At 50.8% G+C, this 6,000-nt stretch overlaps 1 protein-coding gene across 9 annotated transcripts in view; it reads left to right on the top strand.

The window, feature by feature from the left end:
- The window catches only part of LOC122260815 (GTPase-activating protein CdGAPr), a 214,217-nt gene that overhangs the window by 89,881 nt on the left and 118,336 nt on the right, over positions 1-6,000 (top strand). For 2 of the 9 annotated variants that reach the window (XM_086552656.1, XM_086552654.1), the window contains exon 1: positions 4,514-4,581. The exons of 4 other annotated variants lie outside the window; for them this stretch is intronic. The gene's annotated coding sequence lies outside the window, so the exon portion shown is untranslated. Of the gene's footprint in view, positions 1-4,511; positions 4,582-6,000 lie in introns of those variants that run through there. 3 more of the 9 variants (XM_086552657.1, XM_086552655.1, XM_086552658.1) reach the window with 2 other exon arrangements.

Raw genomic sequence — 6,000 nt, 5'->3', positions numbered from 1 at the left:
GTATGAAGGTACGGGATGGTGGGTGGGTGGGGGGGGAAGGGGGTTGGGGGATGGGGGAGAGGTGAGGGTGATATGATTTTATTTTTGAGGTTCATGCTTGGAATATGCAAGCGTGGTATTGGTAGCATGGTATTGTATTATAATTTTAGTTTATGTTTATTTTTGTTTAACTAACTTCATCGTCTTGAGGAAGCTTTGATGCACTTGGTCTTATGGCCATGATATTTTATTACAATATCATGTCACAGAATTAGCATATGACATGATTATATATATGTGTGTATATATATATATATATATATATATATATATATATATATATATATATATATATATGTTGTATATCCAGTTTAAAGTAAGGATTTTAATTCAACACGAAATACGACGTGAAAATTCCGTAGACTTAACATTTTTTAAATTTCAATTTCACGAAAACCTACTTCATCATTAGTACCCAATGACCCCTACCTAACTATAGTCATCATCATTATCATGTTTCTTCTTCTCTCGTTTCAGGTAAGCGAGTCACACAGTGCTTGTTGGAGTCTTGTGGTTTTAAAGGCGATGATGCTCGGGTGAACAAGCGGAAAGTCGGCGGCTACAGGTAAGTGCCAAGCGAGGGAGTCAGAGAGCCAGATTGGTGGGTTGGAGAGGTAGAAGAGGGTGGAAAGGGAGCGTAAGGAAAGAGAAAATTAAAAGAGAAAGAAAAAGAAATAAAAAGATTATGAAGAGAAGAGAAGAGAGAGTGGAGAGAGAGAGAAAGAGACAGGCTGAGACAGACAGACAGATAAAATGAGAGAAAGATTGAGGCAAAGCCGAACCTGCCGGTCATGCATGGCTTCGGCGCCGTAACCGCAGATGTAGACACAAGGATGCCGCATGCGTCCTGGCCCCCACGCCGCCGTCGCTACCGCCGCCGCCACCGCCGCGCTGCTGCCTCGAATCGCGGTGACGTGGAGGTCAGAGTGGATGTCGTTGAGCGGGTCGTTCGAGAGAGTCGTGTGTTGGTCGTCCGTGGTGTTACTGGTGTTTGGCAGTAGGAGTGTCCGTGTTTTTTGTGGTGGAAGTGTTGTCAGTAGTTTATATATGGTGGCAGTATTGTTATTGTTCTTTGTGGTGTCAGTGGCTTCTGTAGTGGTAGTGTTATCAGCGGTAGTGTATTGGTCGTCCGTAGTGGTACTGGTGTTTGGTGGTAGGAGTGTCGGTGGTTTCTGTAGTGCCAGTGTTGTCAGTAGTTTATATATGGTGGCAGTGTTATATTTTTGTGGTGTCAGTGGCTTCTGTAGTGGTAGGGTTATCAGCGGTAGTAGTGGTGCCAGTGATATCAGTGGTATCTGGTGGCAGGGACGTAAGCGGTGGCTAGTGTTGTCAGTGTTGTCAGCGAGGTGGTCGCGGTTTCGCCAGCCTCTTCGCCTCCTCGCCTCCTCGCCTCCTCGCCCGACAATTGAGTGTCGGACGGAGACCGCGAAATGTTATCGAGCGGTTTTATTGAACGGCAAAATTAAATTCCGGTCCCCGTATGTCCATGTGGCGGAAAATGCGTCATGAGGTGGATTTTTAGAACAGCTGTAGTTTCGCGATAGAAGCTTGGGTGATGCAATAAATTTATCGCGGTGTGTCTATGGTTTATAGTGTTGTTGATAAAATAGAACGAATGGTTGTGAAATTGGCTTAGCTTTTTCTTTTAGGGGGGGGGGGGAGGGAGGGAAATAGAATCCAAAATTTCGATCGATCTTCAACACGCTCGATACAGTCTTGCAAAATTCGATAATTTTTTACTCACGATCTATTTAATAAGAATAGAAAAATAGCGTATCATTATAGACACCTGACACACTTTCCTCACGCTCCTAATGTTTTACGAAACGTGTCCAGAGAACATGATCATGCACATTAGCATAAGATACTCCGTTACGACGCGACGGAAAGAGAAGGGTCGGGTCGGGGGAGAGGGGAGGGAGGGAGGGGGGAAGAGGGGGTGTCACGTGATGAGGTAAAGGGGATAGGGGGTTGTGGGGGGTGGGGTGGGGGTGGGGGTGGGGGGGTAGGTAAGACGGCCGGTGACGAAGCTCCGGTCACCCATGTAACGGTGTGACGTCACTACCGTGTTATAGGCAATATGCCGGCCGGCCACCGTGCGCTCTCCCGGAGGGCGGGACCAGAGCGGGAGGTTCATTTAGTTAGTTATTTTATGTAGTTCGGTATTTGATTTTTTTTTTTTTTTTTGTGAGATTGATTGAGATAGAGGTAACTGAAAGACTGATTGATTGATTGGTTGGTCAGACAGATAGATAGACATATAGATATAGATAGATAGACAGACACATACAGACAGGCAGAAAGGACGACAGATAGTCAGACAGACAGAACAATAGATAGTCGGACAGACAAGTAAACATAGGTAATTATTTTCGATTTCATGTTTGTGAGAGAGAGAGAGAGAGAGAGAGAGAGAGAGAGAGAGAGAGAGAGAGAGAGAGAGAGAGAGAGAGAGAGAGAGAGAGAGAGAGAGAGAGAGTTACACATCGACAAAAGCAAACCCACCGGGCCATGTATATATATATATCTGCCACAATCAACATAATATATCTGCCGCGCACGCTTGCACCCTGCCGTTGAGAAGATGGCATTGATATCGCAACCCGGCCAATTGCTCCTTGCGCGCCTTCCCACGAGTGACCTTGCCGGCGAGAGTGGTGGGAGGGAGGGGGAGGGGAGGGAAGGGCGGGCGGGCGTGAGCGGACCCTTAGGGCACCGAGTGAAAGTGTCCCCTTCGGGTGACGCGCGTGCTGGGCTCTCCCTTCCCCTCCCTCCCACTCCCCCTTTTCCCTGCTCCTTCCCCCCTCCTTCTGCTTTTCTCCCCAGCTGCCCTTCCCTTCCCTCTCCCTCCCCCTTCCACTTCCTTTTTCCTTCTTCTTCACCTTGTTCTTCTCCGTGTCCCTCTCCTCGTTCTTTTCCTCCTACTTTTCCTCCCCCCTCCTTTTCCTTCCCCTCATTCTCCTCATTTTCCTCCTCCTCCTCCTCCTCCTCCTCCTCCTCCACTACCACCATCTCCTTTTCTTTCTTCTTCTCCCTCTTCTTTTTCTTTTCCTCCTCCTCCACCTCCACCTTCTCCACCTTCCTTCACCCCCTCCCCCCGCACCCTCTCCCTCCCCCTTCCCCTCCCTTTCCCCTTCCCCTTCCCTTTCCCCTTCCCCTTCCCCTTCCCCTTCCCCTTCCCCTTCCCCTTCCCCTTCCCCTTCCCCTCCCCTTCCCCTTCCCCTTCCCCTTCCCCTTCCCCCTTCCCCTTCCCCTTTCCTCTTCCCCTCTCCTTCTCTAAGTGTTTCACGTTTCATCACATGGGGCGAAGGGGGGGGAGCAAGGCGAAGCACGAATGGAACGCAGGCAGCATCGGGGCGGCCTTCCCTATACCAGACGTTGAAAGTGGCATGGGTATAGACCCGTGCTTGCATGCGATTTGCACTCGTATGCATGCACGTGTATAAATTCTGAGTGCGCTCCGTCCCTGGGTGGCGTGACATCTCCTCGGATGTGGCCGTGTATGTGCGAAGGTAATCGGCGTGCAGACGTTAATCTGTTACGCCAAGGTGGCTGTGCGCTAAATGCGTTACATTACTCTTAAGTGCGGCCTCCCCTCCCTTGTAGTGGCCTTGGCTGGCTGGCTGACGCGGTGACACTGCAGTTGGTAGTCAGCAGTCAGCAGATAATTGACAGCGACGCGAAACTCCCTGTTCTGTTTGTCTCCGGAGAATGACTATGATCCTTCTCGCTTCGGCTCGGCTTCTTCGGCTGCGGGCGTGGGAGGAGACGCCCCAGCGCGGTCCAAGCAGGCGCAGGCGGGCGGGCGTGTCTTCGGATGATGGAGACCGCAGCTGAAATGACACCAATTTCGTGGCGCGTTTGTTTGTCATCGCTGGGCTCCGGACTCGCCTCCACGTGGCTGCTCGAGGACGTGGTCGAGGACTAGCTAGGGTGGCTCGCCAGTGCGTAGCCCGCAAGATATGCCATACGCAGAGAGGGACACCTTCACATGCACAAATACACTTGAAGACGCACTAGATGTGTAAGCTTCGAAAAGGACGTAGTTCCTCTCGTCCGATGCCTTAGTGTGCATATTGCACATGGCTGGAGCAATTGCATCTGCAAGTCTCATTCATTCGATAGTAGTAAGATCTGTTGATTACAGTGGCGTTTACTATGTGTCAACAGATCTGGCCGTAGTTTAACTCCCGACAGCCGGAAGTGTTATGACAACTTTATGTAACAAACAAAACAACGAGCGGAAGTTTGGGTTTCCATGTGGATGATAAGCGCATTGTACCGGGCCGTTTTTATCATGAAATTCGAGCCTCTCTTTGTGCGTGTGCGATTGGTAGTATATATGCAAGAATGTGTGCGGCGTGAGAAGGCGGGATCGGTGTGCATGTGTTTGTGCGTGTGTGCGTGTGTGGCGACGGCGTGTACACGTGGTGGCGTTGTGGTAGTGGAGGGGGCGAGGCGGCCGCGAACCGTCAGTGTTGTGCCGTGAGTCAACGCGCGTCGCCGGCGTCGCTCCGTAGCTCCGACTCTCCCGCTCTGCGTGTACGTTTCGGCGTCCGTCGGCCCTCGGTGCGGTCCGCTCGCCCCGCCGCCGGAAGGGGGATGTGTGCGAAGTGTTCTTGGGGGGTTGGTGTGAATGGCACACGGGCTTATTATGCCTTCAGGAGTCGGGCAGAACGAAGTGGCGCTCAGAGGAAGCGGCAGTGATAGTGTCCGAGTGTCTGTCTGTTCACCCTTCGGAGTCCGGGGAACTCCGCCGTGACCTTATCCTCCTCCTGGCCGTGTGTCTCCTTTCCTCTTGTGTCTCGGGTGTGCTGTGGGGAAAACACGAACGCACTCGCTAACAATGCTTGGTGGTCACGGTGTGTTGGGATGTGCTCCCTCCCCTCCTCCCCCTGCCCCCACCCCCACCCCCACCCCCCTCTCGCACAGACGATGTCTGGCTGACTAGTGGCGGACTGACTAATTCATAGTGCGGCCCAGACAGACGGACAGACACACCTTTGCGCTCGATTTGTGTAAAAAGAAATTGTGTTGTGCTCGTGATCCGTCGCTCTGGAAGGTTGTGTGTGATTGATGAAAGGGTTAAGGCTTGCCCAATACGTGTGCTGTTGTTCTAGTGACTCGAATAAGTGTCGTGACTATATATGAATATATATATATATATATATTTTTTTTTTTTTTTTTTGGGGGGGCGAATAGTGCGAGTAGATGAGTGCAGGGAATTTTGACGACAGATGATGCAATAGAGTTGATGAACTGTGATTGCAAACCAGCGATTGAGTGCAGTGGTGTGCAGAGACGGTGTGTTCACGTTTTCGCATTCCTGGGAGCGGGCCTCACTGGGTTCCCCTTGTTAGACATCGACCCCACAGGAGAGACTAACACAGAAACCCACAGAAAAGAAGACAGACACACCGGCAGTCGACAGCGACCTGAAGTTGCATTGAAGTTGAAATGCCTGCGTGAACGAAGAAGCAGTTACGGAGACAATCAGATAACAGACAGCAGGCAAGCAGGCAAGCAGGCACTAGCCACACGCAGAGAAAGAGGAGTGTTGTGTCCACCACAGGAGTGTCAGGGCTGAAGGAGGGGAAGAGGGAAGGGGGGGTGGGGGATGTTATTAAGGTTGTTGTGGCGAGTGTCCTGCCGGAATAGATTGCAGCGTGATTGGGGCGGTTGTGCTCTCCGGTTTGCTTGTTCTCTTAAAGTGGCAGGTTTGGTCCCGCGCCAGGAGATTGTGTGTGTGTGTGTGTGTGTGTGTGTGTGTGTGTGTGTGTGTGTGTGTGTCTGTTGATTTCGAGTATGTGTGGTTTATGGGTGGGCGGGAAGGAGCGTGTTTGTGTGTGGATGTATATGTCTATATGTTTGTTTTGTATACGCCTGGGATTTGCATTGCCATGAAAATTCGTTAGTATTAGTATATGTATCCGCATTGACATGAATGCAACTCTATTGAAG

This window comes from Penaeus japonicus, unplaced genomic scaffold (assembly GCF_977035675.1).
Source record: "Penaeus japonicus unplaced genomic scaffold, GWHDUDI00000001_assembly GWHDUDI00000027, whole genome shotgun sequence".
Classification (NCBI taxonomy): domain Eukaryota; kingdom Metazoa; phylum Arthropoda; class Malacostraca; order Decapoda; family Penaeidae; genus Penaeus; species Penaeus japonicus.
This window is presented reverse-complemented; position numbering and strand designations above follow the sequence as displayed.